This window comes from Elaeis guineensis, chromosome 11, assembly GCF_000442705.2.
Source record: "Elaeis guineensis isolate ETL-2024a chromosome 11, EG11, whole genome shotgun sequence".
Classification (NCBI taxonomy): domain Eukaryota; kingdom Viridiplantae; phylum Streptophyta; class Magnoliopsida; order Arecales; family Arecaceae; genus Elaeis; species Elaeis guineensis.
Window position 1 is genome coordinate 61,483,725 of NC_026003.2, and position 13,176 is coordinate 61,496,900.

Sequence of the window (13,176 nt, forward strand, 5' to 3'; positions counted from 1 at the left end):
TGGACTTAATTAAAAAATTGACTAAATCTAATCAATTGTTGTCTTAGATTAGGTCAAGGATTCTCTAGATCAATTACAATAGTTGTAGTTGGTCAAGTCCATGTCTTTAACGAGAACCAAATGGACTTGATTCTTGGCTAAACGATTTAGCACGAACTGTTAGGTTGATCTAATCGAAACTAATTAAACCAGTTAGTATCTAAGGTAAACCAGACCGGTGGTTTTTAATTGGGAGCCTGCTTACCTGGCCATTTCTGATGGTGTCTAAGGCAAGCTTTGGCAGACCCTCCCACTGATCGAACTTACCTGGCCTCTTGGTAAAATTATGTTTTGATCGGATCACTTGACTATTCGAGTTGACCCATGTCAGTTAGGTAAATCAGTGTGACTGATTTAGGTGCTCCTAGACCAGCCCTTTTAATGATCTCCCTTAAGCTGACTTGGTGAAGCCAGTGGGAGGATCATGATAAGCTGGTTCATCTGACCTCATCCTCTATATTATTTAAATCCTCTAAAATTATTAGGTTCTTAAAATGACAAAGTTATGGAGATAACTGAGTCATAGCCTCCCATAAAGGTGTTTGATAATGAGTCCATTAACTCAATAATCATTGCAGACCCAAAGGCCTGGTGCTTGTTGACTAATGGAATTATCACTCATCATATGACGACTTGAAAGTGTCTCTCTAATGGTGGTTAGGTGAGCCAACCAAAGTTGGGCTTAATCATTCATTGGTTAGATACACCAAGTATGATCATGTTAATAGTTGGACCTAATCGGATCCTTACAGTGGAGGCCAAAGCCTACTGATTAGGTTTCTGGGGCAAAATTAAAATTACTAAAAATTTTTAGAGAAATAATTGGTTATGAACTGACCCTTAGATGTATATGGGTTGGCCAACCAAAGTTGGGCTTGTGTGCAGTCTAAGTGGATTCTAGTACCCACTAAGGAATTAGGGTAATTTCTCGAATTGAAGGTAGAGGCTACCAATTCGAATAAAATAGTGGGAGAAACCTTTTGATTAAAGTCCAAATCTTTAGGTTTAATGAATCAATTACTAATTAGGTTATGGTTCTCCTTTGTGCAAATATGGCCACTTCCCTATCGCTCCGATCATTGTTGGACAATGATAAGTTGGTGGGATCCAACTTCAGTAGCTGGTATCGAAAGTTGAAGATAATCCTGGAGCATGAATGATCCTGCACCTGAGGAGCCAGCTGTCAATGCACGTGGAACAGTCAGAGACACTTACCAGAAGTGGCTCAGTGACCGGACCACGGTGTGCTGTATCATGCTGGCTACCATGAGCGATGAGTTCAATCACAGATTCGAGATGGCTCAGCCAAAGGACATGCTTCAAGTGTTGGAGGATGCATTGGCACATCCGATGATGTGGAGAGGCACAAGACTAGTTGTGCCATCTTCAATGCCAAAATGCAGGATGATGCCTCTATCACTGATCATGTATTGTACATGATCGAGCTGATGGAACGATTGAGCAAGCTCGGCTTTCCCTTGCATGAGCAGCTTGGGAAAGATGCAATATTGAACTCGCTGCCCAAGTCTTATCTCCCATTCCTCACTCATTATAGAATGACAAAGCCTGAAGTAAACTACCATGGGTTACTGGAGTTGCTTCAGAACTTTGAGAAAGATCACCAACTCCATAAGGAGTCGGTGAACTTAGTGGGAGGTTCATCTTCTGATTCTCGACCCTTTAAGAAAGGGAAGAAGAACAAGAAGAAGAAAGTGAAGAAGGTGCAAGTTCAGGCTGGGACATCAGTGCAGAGCCAGACCAAAAAGATCAAGACTGATAAGAGTCTATTCTACTGGCAAGCACCCTAGATTAGATAGTATCTACTTATGGCACTGTAGGCTAGGTCGTATAAACAAGAACAGAATAAACAGGTTGACTCAAGAGGGAATCCTCGAAGTCAGTGATTGTGAATCACTTCCAACCTGTGAGTCCTGTCTTCTTGATAAAATGACCAAGTCACCTTTTACTGAAAAAGGTGAGAGAGCTACTGAGCTCTTGGGCCTAGTACATACTGATGTATGCGGGCCCATGAGCACCAGTGCTAGAGGTGGATATTTTTACTTAACTTTCACGGATGACCTATCCCATATGGATATGTCTATCTGATGAAACATAAGTCGGATTCATTTGAAATATTGAAATGATTCCGAAGTGAAGTAGAAAAAAAACTGGGAAGAGTATTAAAACTCTTCGATCTGATCGAGGAGGAGAATACCTTTCTAGTGAATTTCTCACATATCTAGGAGAGAATGGGATTCTCTCCCAATGGACTCTTCCAAAAATACCACAGCATAATGGTGTGTCTGAAAGGAGGAATCGGACTCTGTTAGACATGATCCGATCCATGATGGGTTTTGCTAGCTTGCCGATATCCTTCTGGGGATATGCACTCGAATGGTCTGTTATCTGTTAAATAGGATTCCAAGTAAGTCTGTAATTAAGACTCCATATGAGATATGGACGAGACGTAAGCCAGCACTTTCACACCTTAGGGTCTGGGGGTGCTCGGCCTATGTCAAACGATTAGTCACAGACAAACTTAGACCTAGGTCTGACAAATGCTCATTCATAGGATACCCCAAAGAGACAAAAGGATATTTTTACTACCATGCTGATGAACAAAGGTGTTCGTCAGTCTTAAGGCAATCTTTTTAGAAAAGGAGTTCCTTGGTGAAGGAACCATTGCCTCTAAGGTTGAACTTGATGAAGTTCAACAGGTAGAAGGACTGACACCAATAGCTGAACCTGAGTCGGATATGATTAGATCAGATTCGGAGCCCAATGTACCTGCACCATTAAGATGATCCGATAGAGTACCGCTCAGCCGAATAGATACTATGGTTTCTTGGTCTGGGACGGTGATCCCATCGAACTTGATGAGAATAATAAGGATCCGATCACCTATATGGATGCAATGCAGAGACCTGATTTTGAGAAATGGCTTGAAGTCATGAAATCCGAAATGGAGTCCATGAAGGTCAACGATGTATGGACATTGGTTGACCCACCTAAAGGGGTTAAACCCATTGGGTGTAAATGGGTCTTCAAAAGAAAGAGGGGCGCAGACGGAAAGGTGGAGACCTATAAAGCCCGTCTGGTTGCCAAGGGGTATCGTCAATGTTATGGTATTGACTATGACGAGATGTTTTTCCCTGTGGCAATGCTCAAATCTATTCGGATAATGCTTGCAATAGCTGCCCATCTGGATTATGAGATCTGGCAGATGGATGTAAAGACAGCTTTCTTGAATGGAGAGCTGACCGAAGAGGTGTATATGATACAACCTGAAGGGTTTACATCCACAGATGAGTCCAAAGTGTGCAAGCTTCAGAGATCCATTTATGGATTGAAGCAAGCTTCTCAGAGTTAGAACATGCATTTTGATAAGGTGATCAAAACGTATAGCTTCATTAAGAATGGAGAAGAGCCCTACATCTATAAATGGGCAAATGGTCCAGTTGTGGTATTTCTTGTCTTGTACGTGGATGATATTCTCTTAATCGGGAATGACATCCCCACACTACAGGGAATAAAAGTTTGGTTGTCATCACAGTTCTCCATGAAGGATTTGGGTGAAGCATCTTACATCCTAGGGATGAAGATCTATAGGGATAGATCTAAAAGGATGCTTGGGTTATCCCAGTCCATATACATAGACACTGTGCTGAAGAGATTCAGCATGGAGAATTCCAAGAAGGGCTATCTACCGATAGGCCAAGAAATTTCTCTCTCTAAGAAGGATTGTTCGACAACTCCTGAAGAGAGAGAGCGTATGAGTAGAGTCCCATATGCTTCAGCCGTGGGATCTATAATGTACGCCATGATATATACAAGACCAGATGTGGCATACTCACTAGAAGCAGTGAGTAGATACCAATCTGATCCTGGAGAAAATCACTGGAAAGTGGTTAAAGCCATCCTTAAGTATTTGAGAAATACTAAGGACCAAAGGTTGGTTTATGGCGAGTCAGATCTGAAACTTATGGGGTTCATAGACTCTAGCTTCCAATCTGACCATGATGACAGTAGGAGCGTGTTGGGTTATATCTTTACTCTGAATGGTGGAGCCATCTGCTGGAAGAGTTTCAAGCGCATACTGTGGCAGACTTTGTTTACAAAGTGGAGTACATCGCAGCATCAGATGCCACGAAGGAAGCTGTGTTGCTGAGGAAATTCATCAACGAGCTCGGAGTAGCACCTCCCTCGATGGTCCAGTCCTGCTCTACTGCGACAGCACTGGTGCCATAGCTCAGGTGAAGGAACCCAAAGCACATCAGCAGACGAAGTACATCTTGCGCCGCTTTCACCTGGTCCGAGAGATCATGGATCGAGGTGACGTCGACCTTCAGAAGATCGACGAAAAGGAGAACCTGGCCGACCCCTTCACTAAAGCCCTGGCGATAAAGGAGTTCGACAACCACAAGTCGAAGATGGGTATTAGATACTGTGCCGAGTGGCTTTAGGATAAGTGGGAGTTGTTGGGAAATATGTCCCAAAAGCCAATCGTCAAGCTGTTGACGGTTGAGCAACCAAGTATTATAATTGATTTGTTAATAAATAAAATATATTTGGCATCTTCATCATAAGCTTTCATCTTCTAATGAACTCGTTGTTATGATGAAGTCATTAAGACTATTTAAGTTCGATAAAGAGAGAATTTATCGATTAGTTTTTAAAACTGTTCAAGACCAAATGATAGGCTGTTAATAAGGACGACAGCTTCTATCGAGCATAGGTCGCTGTAGGCCATATGGGTTGGTTGTCCTCTTAACCAAGAAGTGTGGAGACACTGGTATGGCATACAGGTGAGATGTAAGGGTACATCATCATTGAACGTGACCAACTCCAGAGCATTCTGCTGTCGAGAATGTCTCTGATGGGATATAGGTATAAGTATCCCTTAGACTTGAGATCGCCTCAGTGACTTGCAAGCAACTCATTGTGCTTTGGTACTGGACTAACTGAATTTCTAATTAGGGACGGAAGGTTTCTGGGCACAGTCAAGTACTTGCGAAGTCAGAGTGTGATCGAGATGGGATTGACCACTCCAAGAGTTCGAGAAGAATGAGTCGCTGTATTTCAATTTAGCAAAACCTTGGCAGGGTAATCCATTAGATGGATTTGATATTTTGAAATACAATGTGGACAACCTGATCAGAGTTGATAGTTGAACTCTGGGGTGTCCTATGATCATTTTGGTCAAGGGGATGAATTATATGAAAACTATATCCGCATGGGTTCAAAGGATGTTGTTCTACACATTCGACCTATCCGATCGTCGGATTCCATTGCTAGATGGTCACTTCGATTGGTATAAAATTTATTCCTATACTATCAGCTTAGGTTTGAACCTATGAGGTCACACACATTAGAGTTCATGATCCGATCGGATGGTTGATCAATGATGAAGAATCATTCTAGGGTTAAATGATCAATACGATTGATATTTAACCCAGTGTAAGTGTTGCAGGAGGATCGATTAGCAATTCGATTGCTAATTGGCTTAATTTGATTAAGACAATGGGCTAAGATAAGTTTAATTAAATATAATTTAATTTGATTTAGTTTGAGCTTGATTGGATTAAGTTCAATTGGTTTATTGGATAAGCCAAGTGCAAGGAAAAACTAGTCCTAATTCCACTAGGACTTGGGTCAATCTAATTTTAATTTGATTAGAAAATTAAATCAGATTTAAATCTAATTTAATCTAATTAAATTAGTTTCTTAATTGGATTAAAATCTATTTTAATTAGGTTTATCTAATTTTGATTTGATTTGGTTTGAGAAACCAAATTAAAATAAGTCATAAGATAGAATCCTAGTAAGACTAGGATTCCACCTTGCACCACATAAGCCTTCCCCATGCCCTCTCTCTCATTCAATGCCAATCTCCTCTTATTTTGTGTGACAAAAGCCCTCTCCCAGGTTTTCCCACGTTCACGAAAGGTCTCCTCTCTTCTTTCTTACATGGAAGGTGATTTGGATCAAATCAAAAAGGAATAAGTTTGGATTTCGAATTCTATGAGATAGAGTTTTAGAAATCCAAAACTCTTTTAATTTTGTATCAAATTTATCCAAATTTTTTTTGAAATTTTTGTGGCTTTTAGGGTACACATTGTGAACCCTTTTCTGGTGATCCATGTATGAAAATATGGAGGAGGTGCTCAAGAGTTGGGCGCCCCTTAACTTGCCATGTTTGGATAAGCCTTGACTAGGTATTTGACCTAGATAAAGACTCTATCATATCTCTCTATATAAGATGAGTTTCTTCATGAAATTTTTGGAAACGATACATATTTGAGAGACCTTTGATCCATCCAAAAATCAGAGAGAAATACCTTTGGGTCGTGGAGATATAATAGACACAAGTTAGGGTGTTTAGAGAGAAAAATGAGAAGAAGAAGAGGGTCTTCTTCTATGGTTTTTTATTTTCATATCTTTCCTCCCTCCATCTTGAGTTTCCTTAGAGTGTTTCAGATCTGAAACTTCTCCTTCTACTTTCCATCTTTGGAAGAGTCCAAATCAAGAAGAAGGAGGCACCTGATCAACCATCAAAGAAGGATCAGTGCAGTACTAGCATACTGTGCTGATTTCCTGAAGCAGACTTCTGATCGAGATTCGTGGGCTCGTGTGGATGACTCCTAGAGGCCGGATGCATGTGCGACTTACAACATCATCCTCAAGCTCGGATTAGCAAGGTTAGAATGTCTAACTTGCAAGGTAATAGATCTGATCTATTGTTTAATACATACATTAGATGTAGTATAGAAATATGTTGATATGATCTACATGTAGTTCATGCTATATTTATATATTTTAATTTCTGATTTAATGCTATGTAATAATCATATAATAGGATCTTAGATCTAGAGATTCTCTAATTTTAGAAAATAATTTTGATTTATTTTAGTCTTCCGCTGTATGATCTTGAAAAAGTTTCAAGATCTAACCCTAAAACCCTAGATCTGGTTCCTACAAGGAGATGCTTCAAATGTTGAACGACTCCTTTGGCATTCCCGATGACATTGAAAGGCACAAAACTAGTTGCACCATTTTCAATGCTCGGATGAGGGATGGGGCATCAATCACCGATCATGTACTGTACATGATCGAAATGATTGAGCGCCTAAGTAAACTGGGCTTTTTCCTGTATGAGCAGCTCGGTAAGGATGCGATCTTTAATTCATTGCCCAAGTCCTTTCTCCCCTTCCTTACTCATTTTCGAATGACAAAGCCTGCAGTGAACTACCACGCTTGTTGGGGTTGCTGTAGAACTTTGAGAAGGATCACCAGCTCCATAAGGAGTCGGTGAATGTTGTGGGAGGGTCTTCTTTTGGTCGTTGACCCTTTAAGAAAGGGAAGAAGAACAAGAAGAAGAACAAGAAGGTGCAGCCACATGCTGGGATGTCTGCATAGGGTCAGACCAAGAAGTGCAAGCCCGATCAGAGCCAAACAGAGTGCTTATTTTGCAAGAAGTAGGGGCACTGGAAGAGGAACTGTCCTCTATACATTACCTCCCTGGACCCGAACAGGCCGAAGAAGAAGTAAGGTAATTATATGATAACACCTTGCAACTTTTCCATTTGTGATACTACTACCTGGGTATTGGATACCGGAAGCCCTTATCATATTTGCAATTCTTTACAGGGTCTGCAGGTCAGTAGGAGATTTGATGACGGTGAGAGGTTCTTGAATGTTGGAGATGGAAGCAAAGTTTCAGTTCTAGCTTTAGAAATCATGAACCTTGTAATCAATTCTCGTAATATAATTTTGAGTGAATGTCACTATTGTCCAAGCTTTTTATTAAATATTATTTCTGTAGGCCTTTTGGCCATGTACGGTTATCAATTTTTAATAAAAAGAAATGCTTGCAATATCATTTTGAATGGTGTTACAATATTTGTTGGATAACTAAATAATAGAATTTACTTACTGTCACAGTCTGTTAATATGGTTCAAACCTCTGGTAAATGCCCTAGAATAGAAAATATGTCAGAAGTCTACCTTTGGCACTGTAGGCTAGGTCATATCAATAAGAACAGGATAAACAGGTTGGCTCAAGAAAGAATTCTTGAAGTTGGTAATTGTGAATCACTTTCAACCTGTGAGTCCTGTCTTCTTGGAAAGATGACCAAGTCACCTTTTACTGAAAAAGGTGAGCGAGCCAGTGAACTCTTGGGTCTGGTACATTCTGATGTATGTGGACCCATGAGCTCAAGTGCAAGAGGTGGATATTTCTACTTTATAACCTTCACAGATGACCTATCGAGGTATGGGTATGTCTACTTAATGAAGCATAAGTCGAAGTCATTTGAAATGTTCAAACTATTTCGAAATGAGGTAGAAAAACAAACTGGGAAGTATATTAAAACTCTTCGATCTGATCGAGGAGGTGAATACCTTTTCAATGAGTTTTTGACATATTTAGGAGAGAATGAGATTCTCTCTCAGTGGACTCCTCCTGAAACACCACAGCATAATGGTGTGTCTGAAAGGAAGAATCAGACCTTGTTAGACATAGTCCGATCCATGATGGGGTTTGCTGGTCTGCCGATCTCCCTCTGAGGATATGCGCTCGAATCGGCTTGTTATCTTCTAAATAGGGTTCCGAGTAAGTCTGTAACCAAAATACCATATGAGATATGGATAGGACGTAAGCCAGTGCTCTCACACCTAAGGGTTTGGGGGTGTCCGGCTTATGTTAAACATTTAATTACGGACAAGCTTAGACCAAGGTCTGACAAGTGTAATTTTATAGGGTACCCAAAAGAGATCAAAGGATATTATTTCTACCTAGCTGATGAGCAAAAGGTGTTTGTCAGCCTTAAGGCAATCTTTTTAGAAAAGAAGTTCCTTGGTGAAGGGACTGTTGCCTCTAAGGTCAAACTTGAGGAAGTTCGACAGGTAAAAAAATCGACACAAGTAACTGAACTTGAACCAGATTTGATTAGATCAGATCCAGAGCTCATTGTTCCTGCACCCTTAAGGCGATCTGGTAGAGTACCACGTTAACCGGATAGATACTATGATTTCTTGATTCGGGATGGAGATCCTATTGAACTTGATAAAAATGATGAGGATCCGATCACCTACATGGATGCAATGCAGAGACCTGACTCTGAGAAATGGCTAAAGGCCATGAAATCCGAAATGGCGTCCATGAAGGTCAACGATGTGTGGACATTGGTTGCCCACCCGAAGGAGTAAAACCCATAGGGTGTAAGTGGGTCTTCAAGAGGAAGAGGGGTGCAGATGGAAAGGTGAAAACCTATAAAGCCCGTCTGGTTGCCAAGGGATATCGTCAACGTTATGGTATAGACTATGATGAGACATTTTCTCCTGTGGCAATGCTCAAATCCATTCGGATTATGCTTGCGATAGCTGCCCATCTGGACTATGAAATCTGACAGATGGATGTGAAGACAGCTTTCCTAAATGGAGAGCTGGACGAAGAGGTGTATATGATACAACCTGAAGGATTCACATCCACAGATGTGTCTGAGGTGTGTAGGCTACAGAGGTCTATTTATGGACTTAAGCAGGCATCCCAGAGTTAGAACATACGTTTTGATAGGACGATCAAGATGTATGGCTTCGTTAAGAACGGAGAAGAGCCCTGCATTTATAAGTAGGCTAATGGTCCAGTAGTAGTATTTCTTGTATTATATGTGAATGATATTCTCTTAATCGGGAATGATGTCCCTGCATTACAGGAAATAAAGATTTGGCTGTCATCATAATTCTCCATGAAGGATCTGGAAGAAGCTTCCTACATCCTAGGGATGAGGATCTATAGGGATAGATCTAAAAGGTTGCTTGGCTTATCCCAGTCTATATACATTGATACTATGCTGAAAAGGTTCAGCATGGAAAATTCCAAGAAAGGCTATCTACCGATAGGCCATGGAATTTCTCTCTCGAAGAGGGATTGTCCGACAACACCTCAAAGAGAGAGCGTATGGGTAGAATTTCATATACTTCAGTAGTGGAATCTATCATGTACGCCATGACATGTACACGACCAGATGTGGCATACTCACTAGGAGTAGTGAGTAGATACCAATCTGATCCAGGGGAGAATCACTGGAAGGTTGTTAAAACTATCTTGAAGTATTTAAGAAATACTAAGGACCAGTGGCTTGTTTGTGGTGAATCAGACTTGAGACTTATAGGATTTACAGACTCTAGTTTTCAGTCTGATCACGATGACAGGAAGAGTGTGTCAGAATTTATTTTTATCCTTAATGGTGGGGCTGTCTGCTGGAATAGTTCCAAGCAGCACACAGTGGCTGATTCAGTTTGCGAGGTGGAGTATGTCACTGCATCAGATACTGCCAAAGAAGCGGTGTGGCTGAAAAAATTCATCACCGAGCTCGGAGTAGCACCCTCCCTTGTTGGTCCAGTTTTGCTCTACTGTGACAGCTCTAGAGCCATTGCTCAGGCGAAGAAACCAAAGGCACACCAGCGGATGAAACATATTCTGCACTGCTACCATCTCATCCAAAAAATCATGGATCGAGGTGACGTCGACCTTCAGAAGATCAATGGAAAGGAGAACCTGCCGACTCATTCACTAAAGCCATTACGGTGAAGGAGTTCGATGACTTCAAGTCAAGATGGGTATTAGATACTGCACCGATTGGCTTTAGGCCAAGTGGAAGATTGTTGGAAATAGTATCCCAAAGCCAATCGTCAGCCTGTTGATGGTTGTGCTCTTTGTTGTATTAGTACATAAATCATAAATAAATAAAAGTTATTTTAGTATTTTTCATCACAAATTGTCATCTTCTAATGAACTCCTGTGTTGTGGTGAAGTCCTTAGGACTATTTAGACTCGACAAAGGAAGATTTGTCGTTTAGTCCTTAAACCTATTCACGATCAAATGATATGTTGTTACCAAAGACAACAATATTTATCGAGCATAGGTCGTTGTGTGCCATATAGGTTGGTTGTCCTCATAACCAAGGAGTGTGGAGACACTGGTATGGCATACATGTGAGATATAAGGGTACATCTACACTGAACATGACCGACTCTGGAGCTATCTCTGCTGTCAAGATTTGCTTCGATGGGATATGGGTATAAATATCCCTCCGACCTGAGACCGCCATGGTGACTTGCAAGCAACTCACTGCACTTAGGCACTGGACTACCTGAATTTCTAATTCAGTAACGAAAGGCTGCTGGGTGTAGTCGAGTACTTGACTTGTCGGTGCGTATGTCAAGATGGGATTGACCACTCCAATTCAGGAGCTGTGTACAGTCGTGTTTCAATTTAGCAAAATCTTGGCCAGGGTAGTCCTAGTGAGGAGTCACAGGACTGATTGAGTTGAGCACGACTCGGATGATCTAATCAGGGTTGACAGTTTAACCCTGAGTCATCCTAAACACAGAGGTCAAAAGGGATGAATTATATAGTAACCATATTCATGTAGGTTTTGAGTGTTATGATTGTGACTATTTGACCTATCTGAATGTCGGGTACTATTGCTAGATGGTCACTTCGATTAGTACAGGAATTGGTTCCTGTGCTACCGGCTTAGGTTCGAACCTGCGGGGTCACACACATTAGAGGTTCCTATCTGATCTGATGGCTGATGAAGAGTCCTAATATTTGTGACTATGAGTCCTACATGTCTGGGACTCTGTGATCGAGAATCAAAATTCTTTGATCATGAGTCCCACATATTTTGGGTACCGGGGTCAAGAGTCCCACTGGTTTTGGACTTTTCGATCAGAATTTCATATCGATAAATTTTGATGCCCGATTGCCCATCGAATTTGGACTCAATATTTATGAGAGGTTTAATTAGTGATTTGATCACTAATTAACTCAATTTGATTGAGTAATTATTTTTAGATCAAGTCCAATTGAATTTGATTCAGCTGGGTTTGACCCGATTAGGTTAAGGACCTAATCGTCGAGATGGTTTGGTCCCTGATTTGATCAGGAGTTGGGCTTAGTCAATTTTTGATTTGATTAAGATTTTATTATGCCTAATTAAGCCTAATTAAGTTAGGTTTAATTTAGTCTAATTGTGCTTAACCTATTTTGATTAGGTTGGTTCAATTAAGATTAAACCACCATTTGAATTTGAATCCCTGCGCCACCTCAAATCTCTACGCCCATTTGAATTCACGAGAAGAAAATTCTCATGAATTTTCTCTCATGCAAACCCTTCTCATGCCCACTCTTGTGCACCAATCTTTGGATAAAATTGATTAGTTAGCCATTCAAATTCAAAGCGTGTTTGAATTTGAATGGATAACTTATCTCTTGCGCCTTCATGACCCTATCCACTTTAGCACCCCATATCTCACACGAGAAAGAGTTTCTCATAAAACCTTTCCATGGACAAAGTAGCATCGCACCTTCTCTTCTCACACCCAAGTGGATAGGGATGAGTTGGTTTGCATTTGAATTCAAATTTGATTTGAATTCAAATGTGCAACCACTTATCTTTATCCTCTCACGCAGATAAGACACGTTTTGAACTGTTTTAAAAGAGATAGGGAGGTGGGGTGTGGTAGAAAAATTTTGAGAAAGAAAGTGGGGCGTGAGGAAGTCTTGTGCATGAGGTGAAGGTCCAAAACCTTCCAAGAGAAAAAGAAAGAAACGAAAAAAAATTGGGCACAGGATTTTCAGTGTGTTCCCTAGGGTTTCAGCCTGGGATTTCAGGAAGTGAGTTAGTGAGCTACGAGTGTCGTGAGCCCACCAAATTCAAGGGAGAGAATCAACTACCTCTCAAGCATGTTTGCTGATGATCCAGAGCATTTGTGGAATCGACAGACATCGATCGAAGAAGTTCGATCAGCATCAGCCATCAAAAGGGCTCTACAACGAGCTAGCACTCATAAGGAGCCGATCAGATCGGGAGCCTCAAGTGGACGATCCATAGAGGCTAGACATGCTGTGTGGCTGCATCACGATGATCAGACTCTCTCGACGGTGATCAGATTGCGGTGATCTACTACCCGCACAAAGGTATTGTGTTCTGAACACATTACAGTAAAGTATTTACTGTTCAAATTTGAATTTCAAATTTAAATGCATGCATGCTGTATATCATATTTAGATCCTAGTGTAGGATAAACACATGTTAATTAATTAGATTAATTAATTATTTTCACTGTAA